The following is a 12,617-nucleotide window of genomic DNA, read 5'->3' on the forward strand; positions in this document are numbered from 1 at the left end:
CACAGTCAGTACCCAGAGAACTGCAGCCCAGTCCCAGTCAGTGCACCGAGAACGGTAACCCGGTCACAGACAGTGCACAGAGAACTATACCCCAGTCACAGTCAGTGCCCAGCAAACTGTACCTCAGTCAAAGTCAGTACACAGAGGACTGTACCCCAGTCACAGTCAGTGCACAGAGAACTCTACCCCAGTCACAGTCAGTGCCCAGCAATCTGTACCCGACACACATTCAGAGCACAGAGAACCCTACCCCAGTCACAGTCAGTACCCAGAGAACTGTAGCCCAGCCCCAGTCAGTGCACCGAGAACTGTAACCCGGTCACAGACAGTGCACAGAGAACTATACCCCAGTCACAGTCAGTGCCCAGCAAACTGTACCTCAGTCCAAGTCAATACACAGAGGACTGTACCCCAGTCACAGTCAGTACCCAGAGAACTGTACCCCGGTCTCAGTCAGTGCCAAGAAAACTGTACCCCACTCACATTCAGAGCACAGAGAACTCTACCCCAGTCTCAGTCAGTACCCAGCAATCTGTACCCGTCACAGTCAGTGCCCAGCAAACTGTACCCCATTCACAGTCAGTGCACAGAGAACTGTAACCCGGTCACAGTCAGTGCACAGAGGACTGTACCCCAGTCACAGTCAGTACCCAGAGAACTGTACCCCAGTCACAGTGCACAGAGAACTGTACCCCGGTCTCAGTCAGTGACGAGCAAACTGTACCCCATTCACAGTCAGTGCACAGAGAACTGTAACCCGGTCACAGTCAGTGCACAGAGAACTGGACCCCAGTCACAGTCAGTGCCCAGAGAACTGGACCCCAGTCACAGTCAGTGCACGGAGAACTGCACCCCAGTCACAGTCAGTACACAGAGAACTGTAACCCGGTCACAGACAGTGCACAGAGAACTATACCACAGTCACAGTCAGTGTCCAGCAAACTGTACCCCAGTCACAGTCAGTGCACAGAGGACTGCACCCCAGTCACAGTCAGTACACAGAGAACTGTAGCCCAGTCACAGTCAGTGCACGGAGAACTGTACCCCGTTCTCAGTCAGTGCCCAGCAAACTGTAACCCAGTCATAGTCAGTGCCTAGCAATCTGTACCTGTCACAGTCAGTGCGCAGAGACCTGTACCCCAGTCACTGTCAGTGCCCAGCAAACTGTACCCCAGTCACAGTCAGTGCCCAGAGAACTGGACCCCAGTCACAGTCAGTGCACAGAGAACTGTACCCTCGTCTCAGTCAGTGCCCAGCAAACTGTACCTCAGTAACAGTCAGCGCACAGAGAACTGTACCCCAGTCACAGTCAGTACCCAGAGAACTGTAGCCCAGTCCCAGTCAGTGCACCGAGAACTGTACCCCAGTCACATTCAGGGCACAGAGAACTGTACCCCAGTGGCAGTCAGTGCCCTGCAAACTGTACCCCAGTCACAGTCAGTGCCCAGCCTGTGCCCGAAACGTCGAATAACCTGTTCCCTGGATGCTGCCTGACCTGCTGTGCTGTTCCAGCAATAAAGTTTCATCCCAGCAATCTGTACCCATCACAGTCAGTGCACAGAGAGATGTACCCCAGTCACAGTCAGTGCCCAGAGAACTATACACCAGTCACAGTCAGTGCCCAGCAAACTGTACCCCAGTCAAAGTCAGTGCACAGAGGACTGTACCCCAGTCACAGTCAGTACCCAGAGAACTGTACCCCGGTCTCAGTCAGTGCCGAGCAAACTGTACCCCAGTCACAGTCACTGCACAGAGAACTGTACCCCGGTCACAGACAGTGCACAGAGAACTGTACCCCAGTCACAATCACTGCACAGAGAACTGGACCCCAGTCACAGTCAGTGCACAGAGAGCTGTACCCCGGTCTCAGTCAGTGCCCAGCAAACTGTACCCCAGTCACAGTCAGCGCACAGAGAACTGTACCCCAGTCACAGTCAGTACCCAGAGAACTGTAGCCCAGTCCCAGTCAGTGCACCGAGAACGGTAACCCGGTCACAGACAGTGCACAGAGAACTATACCCCAGTCACAGTCAGTGCCCAGCAAACTGTACCTCAGTCAAAGTCAGTACACAGAGGACTGTACCCCAGTCACAGTCAGTGCACAGAGAACTCTACCCCAGTCACAGTCAGTGCCCAGCAATCTGTACCCCACACACATTCAGAGCACAGAGAACCCTACCCCAGTCACAGTCAGTACCCAGAGAACTGTAGCCCAGCCCCAGTCAGTGCACCGAGAACTGTAACCCGGTCACAGACAGTGCACAGAGAACTATACCCCAGTCACAGTCAGTGCCCAGCAAACTGTACCTCAGTCCAAGTCAGTGCACAGAGGACTGTACCCCAGTCACAGTCAGTACCCAGAGAACTGTACCCCGGTCTCAGTCAGTGCCAAGAAAACTGTACCCCACTCACATTCAGAGCACAGAGAACTCTACCCCAGTCTCAGTCAGTACCCAGCAAACTGTACCCCATTCACAGTCAGTGCACAGAGAACTGTAACCCGGTCACAGACAGTGCACAGAGAACTATACCCCAGTCACAGTCAGTGCCCAGCAAAGTGTACCCCATTCACAGTCAGTGCACAGAGAACTGTAACCCGGTCACAGTCAGTGCACAGAGGACTGTACCCCAGTCACAGTCAGTACCCAGAGAACTGTACCCCAGTCACAGTGCACAGAGAACTGTACCCCGGTCTCAGTCAGTGACGAGCAAACTGTACCCCATTCACAGTCAGTGCACGGAGAACTGTAACCCGGTCACAGTCAGTGCACAGAGAACTGTACCCCAGTCACAGTCAGTGCCCAGAGAACTGGACCCCAGTCACAGTCAGTGCACGGAGAACTGCACCCCAGTCACAGTCAGTACACAGAGAACTGTAACCCGGTCACAGACAGTGCACAGAGAACTATACCACAGTCACAGTCAGTGTCCAGCAAACTGTACCCCAGTCACAGTCAGTGCACAGAGAACTGTACCCCGGTCTCAGTCAGTGACGAGCAAACTGTACCCCAGTCACAGTCAGTGCACAGAGAACTGTACCCCGGTCTCAGTCTGTGACGAGCAAACTGTACCACAGTCACAGTCAGTGCACAGAGAACTGTACCCCAGTCACAGTCAGTGCCCAGAGAACTGGACCCCGGTCACAGTCAGTGCACGGAGGACTGCACCCCAGTCACCGTCAGTACCCAGAGAACTATACCCCAGTCACAGTCAGTGCACAGAGAACTGTACCCGGTCTCAGTCAGTGCCCAGCAAACTGTAGCCCAGTCACAGTCAGTGCACAGAGAACTGTAGCCCAGTCACAGTCAGTGCACAGAGAACTGTACCCCAGTCACAGTCAGTGCCCAGCAAACTGTACCACAGTCACAGTCAGTGCCCAGAGAACTGTACCCCGGTCTAAGTCAGTACCCAGCAAACTGTACCCCAGTCACAGTCAGCGCACAGAGAACTGTACCCCAGTCACAATCAGTACCCCAAGAACTGTACCCCAGTCACAGTCATTGCGCAGAGAACTGTACCCCGGTCACAGTCAGTACCCAGAGAACTGTACCCCAGTCCAAGTCAGTACACAGAGGACTGTACCCCAGTCACAGTCAGTACCCAGAGAACTGTACCCCGGTCTCAGTCAGTGCCAAGAAAACTGAATCCCAGTCACATTCAGAGCACAGAGAACTCTACCCCAGTCTCAGTCAGTGCCCAGCAATCTGTACCCGTCACAGTCAGTGCACAGAGAACTGTACACCATTCACAGTCAGTGGCCAGCAAACTGTACTCCAGTCACAGTCAGTGCCCAGCAAACTGCACTGCAGTCACAGTCAGTGCCCAGAGAACTGTACCCCAGTCACAGTCAATGCACAGAGAACTGTAACCCGGTCACAGTCAGTGCACAGAGAACTGGAACCCAGTCACAGTCAGTGCCCAGAGAACTGGACCCCAGTCACAGTCAGTGCACAGAGAACTGTACTCTGGTCTCAGTCAGTACCCAGCAAACTGTCCCCCAGTCACAGCCAGCGCACAGAGAACTGTACCCCAGTCACAGTCAGTATCCAGAGAACGGTTGCCCAGTCACAGTCAGTGCACCGAGAACTGTAACCCGGTCACAGAGAGTGCATAGAGAACTATACCCCAGTCACAGTCAGTGCCCAGCAAACTGTACCCCAGTCACAGTCAGTGCACAGAGGACTGTACCCCAGTCACAGTCAGTACCCAGAGAACTGTACCCCAGTCACAGTCAGTGCACAGAGAACTGTACCCCGGTCTCAGTCAGTGACGAGCAATCTGTACCACAGTCACAGTCAGTGCACAGAGAACTGTACCCCAGTCACAGTCAGTGCACGGAGGACTGCACCCCAGTCACAGTCAGTACCCAGAGAACTGTACCCCAGTCACAGTCAGTGCCCAGAGAACTGGACCGCAGTCACAGTCAGTGCACGGAGGACTGCTCCCCAGTCACAGTCAGTACACAGAGAACTGTAGCCCAGTCACAGTCAGTGCACAGAGAACTGTACCCCAGTCACAGTCAGTGCCCAGCAAACTGTACCCCAGTCACAGTCAGTGCCCAGCACTCTGTACCACCGTCACAGCCAGTGCCCAGAGAACTGTACCCCGGTCTAAGTCAGTGCCCAGCAAACTGTACCCCAGTCACAGTCAGTGCACAGGGGACTGTACCCCAGTCACAGTCAGTGCCCAGAGAACTGTACCCCAGTCACAGTCAGTGCACAGAGAACTGTACCCCAGTCACAATCAGTACCCAGAGAACTGTACCCCAGTCACAGTCATTGCGCAGAGAACTGTACCCCGGTCTCTGTCAGTGACGAGCAAACTGTACCCCAGTCACAATCACTGCACAGAGAACTGTACCCCAGTAACTGTCAGTACCCAGCAAACTGTACCATGTCACAGTCAGTGCCCAGCAAACTGTACCCCACTCACATTCAGAGCACAGAGAACTGTACCCCGGTCTCAGTCAGTGACGAGCAAACTGTACCCCAGTCACAGTCAGTGCACAGAGAACTGTACCCCAGTCACAGTCAGTGCCCAGAGAACTGTACGCCTGTCACAGTCAGTGCACAGAGAACTGTACCCCAGTCACAGTCAGTGCCCAGAGAACTGGACCCCAGTCACAGGCAGTGCACGGAGAACTGCACCCCAGTCACAGTCAGTGCCCAGCAAACTGTACCCCAGTCACAGTCAGTGCACAGGGGACTGTACCCCAGTCACAGTCAGTACCCAGAGAACTGTACCCCAGTCACAGTCAGTGCACAGAGAACTGTACCCCGGTCTCAGTCAGTGACGAGCAAACTGTACCCCAGTCACAGTCAGTACACAGAGAACTGTACCCCGGTCTCAGTCAGTGACGAGCAAACTGTACCACAGTCACAGTCAGTGCACAGAGAACTGCACCCCAGTCACCGTCAGTACCCAGAGAACTGTACCCCAGTCACAGTCAGTACACGGAGAACTGCACCCCAGTCACAGTCAGTGCCCAGCAAACTGTACCCCAGTCACAGTCAGTGCCCAGCAAACTGTACCACAGTCACAGTCAGTGCCCAGAGAACTGTACCCCGGTCTAAGTCAGTGCCCAGCAAACTGTACCCCAGTCACAGTCAGCGCACAGAGAACTGTACCCCAGTCACAATCAGTACCCAGAGAACTGTACCCCAGTCACAGTCATTGCGCAGAGAACTGTACCCCGGTCTCTGTCAGTGACGAGCAAACTGTACCCCAGTCACAATCACTGCACAGAGAACTGTACCCCAGTCACAATCACTGCACAGAGAACTGTACCCCAGTAACTGTCAGTACCCAGCAAATTGTACCATGTCACAGTCAGTGCACAGAGAACTGTACCCCAGTCACAGTCAGTGCCCAGAGAACTGTACCTCGGTCACAGTCAGTGCCTAGCAAACTGCACCGCAGTCACAGTCAGTGCCCAGAGAACTGTACCCCAGTCACAGTCAGTGCACAGAGAACTGTAACCCGGTCACAGTCAGTGCACAGAGAACTGGAACCCAGTCACAGTCAGTGCACAGAGAACTGTACCCTGGTCTCAGTCAGTACCCAGGGGACTGTACCCCAGTCACAGTCAGTACCCAGAGAACTGTACCCCAGTCACAGTCAGTGCACAGAGAACTGTACCCCGGTCTCAGTCAGTGACGAGCAAACTGTACCCCAGTCACAGTCAGTGCACAGAGAACTATACCCCAGTCACAGTCAGTGCCCAGCAAACTGTACCCCAGTCACAGTCAGTGCCCAGCAAACTGTACCACAGTCACAGTCAGTGCCCAGAGAACTGTACCCCGGTCTAAGTCAGTACCCAGCAAACTGTACCCCAGTCACAGTCAGCGCACAGAGAACTGTACCCCAGTCACAATCAGTACCCCGAGAACTGTACCCCAGTCACAGTCATTGCGCAGAGAACTGTACCCCGGTCACAGTCAGTACCCAGAGAACTGTACCCCAGTCCAAGTCAGTACACAGAGGACTGTACCCCAGTCACAGTCAGTACCCAGAGAACTGTACCCCGGTCTCAGTCAGTGCCAAGAAAACTGAATCCCAGTCACATTCAGAGCACAGAGAACTCTACCCCAGTCTCAGTCAGTGCCCAGCAATCTGTACCCGTCACAGTCAGTGCACAGAGAACTGTACACCATTCACAGTCAGTGGCCAGCAAACTGTACTCCAGTCACAGTCAGTGCCCAGCAAACTGCACTGCAGTCACAGTCAGTGCCCAGAGAACTGTACCCCAGTCACAGTCAATGCACAGAGAACTGTAACCCGGTCACAGTCAGTGCACAGAGAACTGGAACCCAGTCACAGTCAGTGCCCAGAGAACTGGACCCCAGTCACAGTCAGTGCACAGAGAACTGTACTCTGGTCTCAGTCAGTACCCAGCAAACTGTCCCCCAGTCACAGCCAGCGCACAGAGAACTGTACCCCAGTCACAGTCAGTATCCAGAGAACGGTTGCCCAGTCACAGTCAGTGCACCGAGAACTGTAACCCGGTCACAGAGAGTGCATAGAGAACTATACCCCAGTCACAGTCAGTGCCCAGCAAACTGTACCCCAGTCACAGTCAGTGCACAGAGGACTGTACCCCAGTCACAGTCAGTACCCAGAGAACTGTACCCCAGTCACAGTCAGTGCACAGAGAACTGTACCCCGGTCTCAGTCAGTGACGAGCAATCTGGACCACAGTCACAGTCAGTGCACAGAGAACTGTACCCCAGTCACAGTCAGTGCACGGAGGACTGCACCCCAGTCACAGTCAGTACCCAGAGAACTGTACCCCAGTCACAGTCAGTGCCCAGAGAACTGGACCCCAGTCACAGTCAGTGCACGGAGGACTGCTCCCCAGTCACAGTCAGTACACAGAGAACTGTAGCCCAGTCACAGTCAGTGCACAGAGAACTGTACCCCAGTCACAGTCAGTGCCCAGCAAACTGTACCCCAGTCACAGTCAGTGCCCAGCACTCTGTACCACCGTCACAGCCAGTGCCCAGAGAACTGTACCCCGGTCTAAGTCAGTGCCCAGCAAACTGTACCCCAGTCACAGTCAGTGCACAGGGGACTGTACCCCAGTCACAGTCAGTGCCCAGAGAACTGTACCCCAGTCACAGTCAGTGCACAGAGAACTGTACCCCAGTCACAATCAGTACCCAGAGAACTGTACCCCAGTCACAGTCATTGCGCAGAGAACTGTACCCCGGTCTCTGTCAGTGACGAGCAAACTGTACCCCAGTCACAATCACTGCACAGAGAACTGTACCCCAGTAACTGTCAGTACCCAGCAAACTGTACCATGTCACAGTCAGTGCCCAGCAAACTGTACCCCACTCACATTCAGAGCACAGAGAACTGTACCCCGGTCTCAGTCAGTGACGAGCAAACTGTACCCCAGTCACAGTCAGTGCACAGAGAACTGTACCCCAGTCACAGTCAGTGCCCAGAGAACTGTACGCCTGTCACAGTCAGTGCACAGAGAACTGTACCCCAGTCACAGTCAGTGCCCAGAGAACTGGACCCCAGTCACAGGCAGTGCACGGAGAACTGCACCCCAGTCACAGTCAGTGCCCAGCAAACTGTACCCCAGTCACAGTCAGTGCACAGGGGACTGTACCCCAGTCACAGTCAGTACCCAGAGAACTGTACCCCAGTCACAGTCAGTGCACAGAGAACTGTACCCCGGTCTCAGTCAGTGACGAGCAAACTGTAGCCCAGTCACAGTCAGTACACAGAGAACTGTACCCCGGTCTCAGTCAGTGACGAGCAAACTGTACCACAGTCACAGTCAGTGCACAGAGAACTGCACCCCAGTCACCGTCAGTACCCAGAGAACTGTACCCCAGTCACAGTCAGTGCACAGAGAACTGTACCCCGGTCTCAGTCAGTGCCCAGCAAACCGTAGCCCAGTCACAGTCAGTGCCCAGAGAACTGGACCCCAGTCACAGTCAGTACACGGAGAACTGCACCCCAGTCACAGTCAGTGCCCAGCAAACTGTACCCCAGTCACAGTCAGTGCCCAGCAAACTGTACCACAGTCACAGTCAGTGCCCAGAGAACTGTACCCCGGTCTAAGTCAGTGCCCAGCAAACTGTACCCCAGTCACAGTCAGCGCACAGAGAACTGTACCCCAGTCACAATCAGTACCCAGAGAACTGTACCCCAGTCACAGTCATTGCGCAGAGAACTGTACCCCGGTCTCTGTCAGTGACGAGCAAACTGTACCCCAGTCACAATCACTGCACAGAGAACTGTACCCCAGTAACTGTCAGTACCCAGCAAATTGTACCATGTCACAGTCAGTGCACAGAGAACTGTACCCCAGTCACAGTCAGTGCCCAGAGAACTGTACCTCGGTCACAGTCAGTGCCTAGCAAACTGCACCGCAGTCACAGTCAGTGCCCAGAGAACTGTACCCCAGTCACAGTCAGTGCACAGAGAACTGTAACCCGGTCACAGTCAGTGCACAGAGAACTGGAACCCAGTCACAGTCAGTGCACAGAGAACTGTACCCTGGTCTCAGTCAGTACCCAGGGGACTGTACCCCAGTCACAGTCAGTACCCAGAGAACTGTACCCCAGTCACAGTCAGTGCACAGAGAACTGTACCCCGGTCTCAGTCAGTGACGAGCAAACTGTACCCCAGTCACAGTCAGTGCACAGAGAACTATACCCCAGTCACAGTCAGTGCCCAGCAAACTGTACCCCAGTCACAGTCAGTGCCCAGCAAACTGTACCACAGTCACAGTCAGTGCCCAGAGAACTGTACCCCGGTCTAAGTCAGTACCCAGCAAACTGTACCCCAGTCACAGTCAGCGCACAGAGAACTGTACCCCAGTCACAATCAGTACCCCGAGAACTGTACCCCAGTCACAGTCATTGCGCAGAGAACTGTACCCCGGTCACAGTCAGTACCCAGAGAACTGTACCCCAGTCCAAGTCAGTACACAGAGGACTGTACCCCAGTCACAGTCAGTACCCAGAGAACTGTACCCCGGTCTCAGTCAGTGCCAAGAAAACTGAATCCCAGTCACATTCAGAGCACAGAGAACTCTACCCCAGTCTCAGTCAGTGCCCAGCAATCTGTACCCGTCACAGTCAGTGCACAGAGAACTGTACACCATTCACAGTCAGTGGCCAGCAAACTGTACTCCAGTCACAGTCAGTGCCCAGCAAACTGCACTGCAGTCACAGTCAGTGCCCAGAGAACTGTACCCCAGTCACAGTCAATGCACAGAGAACTGTAACCCGGTCACAGTCAGTGCACAGAGAACTGGAACCCAGTCACAGTCAGTGCCCAGAGAACTGGACCCCAGTCACAGTCAGTGCACAGAGAACTGTACTCTGGTCTCAGTCAGTACCCAGCAAACTGTCCCCCAGTCACAGCCAGCGCACAGAGAACTGTACCCCAGTCACAGTCAGTATCCAGAGAACGGTTGCCCAGTCACAGTCAGTGCACCGAGAACTGTAACCCGGTCACAGAGAGTGCATAGAGAACTATACCCCAGTCACAGTCAGTGCCCAGCAAACTGTACCCCAGTCACAGTCAGTGCACAGAGGACTGTACCCCAGTCACAGTCAGTACCCAGAGAACTGTACCCCAGTCACAGTCAGTGCACAGAGAACTGTACCCCGGTCTCAGTCAGTGACGAGCAATCTGTACCACAGTCACAGTCAGTGCACAGAGAACTGTACCCCAGTCACAGTCAGTGCACGGAGGACTGCACCCCAGTCACAGTCAGTACCCAGAGAACTGTACCCCAGTCACAGTCAGTGCCCAGAGAACTGGACCCCAGTCACAGTCAGTGCACGGAGGACTGCTCCCCAGTCACAGTCAGTACACAGAGAACTGTAGCCCAGTCACAGTCAGTGCACAGAGAACTGTACCCCAGTCACAGTCAGTGCCCAGCAAACTGTACCCCAGTCACAGTCAGTGCCCAGCACTCTGTACCACCGTCACAGCCAGTGCCCAGAGAACTGTACCCCGGTCTAAGTCAGTGCCCAGCAAACTGTACCCCAGTCACAGTCAGTGCACAGGGGACTGTACCCCAGTCACAGTCAGTGCCCAGAGAACTGTACCCCAGTCACAGTCAGTGCACAGAGAACTGTACCCCAGTCACAATCAGTACCCAGAGAACTGTACCCCAGTCACAGTCATTGCGCAGAGAACTGTACCCCGGTCTCTGTCAGTGACGAGCAAACTGTACCCCAGTCACAATCACTGCACAGAGAACTGTACCCCAGTAACTGTCAGTACCCAGCAAACTGTACCATGTCACAGTCAGTGCCCAGCAAACTGTACCCCACTCACATTCAGAGCACAGAGAACTGTACCCCGGTCTCAGTCAGTGACGAGCAAACTGTACCCCAGTCACAGTCAGTGCACAGAGAACTGTACCCCAGTCACAGTCAGTGCCCAGAGAACTGTACGCCTGTCACAGTCAGTGCACAGAGAACTGTACCCCAGTCACAGTCAGTGCCCAGAGAACTGGACCCCAGTCACAGGCAGTGCACGGAGAACTGCACCCCAGTCACAGTCAGTGCCCAGCAAACTGTACCCCAGTCACAGTCAGTGCACAGGGGACTGTACCCCAGTCACAGTCAGTACCCAGAGAACTGTACCCCAGTCACAGTCAGTGCACAGAGAACTGTACCCCGGTCTCAGTCAGTGACGAGCAAACTGTAGCCCAGTCACAGTCAGTACACAGAGAACTGTACCCCGGTCTCAGTCAGTGACGAGCAAACTGTACCACAGTCACAGTCAGTGCACAGAGAACTGCACCCCAGTCACCGTCAGTACCCAGAGAACTGTACCCCAGTCACAGTCAGTGCACAGAGAACTGTACCCCGGTCTCAGTCAGTGCCCAGCAAACCGTAGCCCAGTCACAGTCAGTGCCCAGAGAACTGGGCCCCAGTCACAGTCAGTACACGGAGAACTGCACCCCAGTCACAGTCAGTGCCCAGCAAACTGTACCCCAGTCACAGTCAGTGCCCAGAAAACTGTACCACAGTCACAGTCAGTGCCCAGAGAACTGTACCCCGGTCTAAGTCAGTGCCCAGCAAACTGTACCCCAGTCACAGTCAGCGCACAGAGAACTGTACCCCAGTCACAATCAGTACCCAGAGAACTGTACCCCAGTCACAGTCATTGCGCAGAGAACTGTACCCCGGTCTCTGTCAGTGACGAGCAAACTGTACCCCAGTCACAATCACTGCACAGAGAACTGTACCCCAGTCACAATCACTGCACAGAGAACTGTACCCCAGTAACTGTCAGTACCCAGCAAATTGTACCATGTCACAGTCAGTGCACAGAGAACTGTACCCCAGTCACAGTCAGTGCCCAGAGAACTGTACCTCGGTCACAGTCAGTGCCTAGCAAACTGCACCGCAGTCACAGTCAGTGCCCAGAGAACTGTACCCCAGTCACAGTCAGTGCACAGAGAACTGTAACCCGGTCACAGTCAGTGCACAGAGAACTGGAACCCAGTCACAGTCAGTGCACAGAGAACTGTACCCTGGTCTCAGTCAGTACCCAGGGGACTGTACCCCAGTCACAGTCAGTACCCAGAGAACTGTACCCCAGTCACAGTCAGTGCACAGAGAACTGTACCCCGGTCTCAGTCAGTGACGAGCAAACTGTACCCCAGTCACAGTCAGTGCACAGAGAACTGGACCCCAGTCACAGTCAGTGCCCAGCAAACTGTACCCCAGTCACAGTCAGTGCACAGAGGACTGTACCCCAGTCACAGTCAGTACCCAGAGAACTGTACCCCAGTCACAGTCAGTGCACAGAGAACTGTACCCCGGTCTCAGTCAGTGACGAGCAAACTGTACCACAGTCACAGTCAGTGCACAGAGAACTGTACCCCAGTCACAGTCAGTCCCCAGAGAACTGTACCCCAGTCACAGTCAGTGCACGGAGGACTGCACCACAGTCACAGTCAGTACCCAGAGAACTGTACCCCAGTCACAGTCAGTGCACAGAGAACTGTACCCCAGTCACAGTCAGTGCCCAGAGAACTGGACCCCAGTCACAGTCAGTGCACGGAGGACTGCACCCCAGTCACAGTCAGTACACAGAGAACTGTAGCCCAGTCACAGTCAGTGCGCAGA

General features: G+C 54.4%; 1 protein-coding gene across 1 annotated transcript in view; it reads left to right on the top strand.

Moving 5' to 3' along the window:
* Positions 1–12,617, top strand: part of fbn3 (fibrillin 3) — a 440,729-nt gene that overhangs the window by 97,103 nt on the left and 331,009 nt on the right. The window lies entirely within an intron of this gene.

This window comes from Chiloscyllium plagiosum, unplaced genomic scaffold (genome assembly GCF_037043375.1).
Source record: "Chiloscyllium plagiosum isolate Xiang-an unplaced genomic scaffold, Cpla_swu_hap1 HiC_scaffold_28, whole genome shotgun sequence".
Classification (NCBI taxonomy): Eukaryota; Metazoa; Chordata; class Chondrichthyes; order Orectolobiformes; family Hemiscylliidae; genus Chiloscyllium; species Chiloscyllium plagiosum.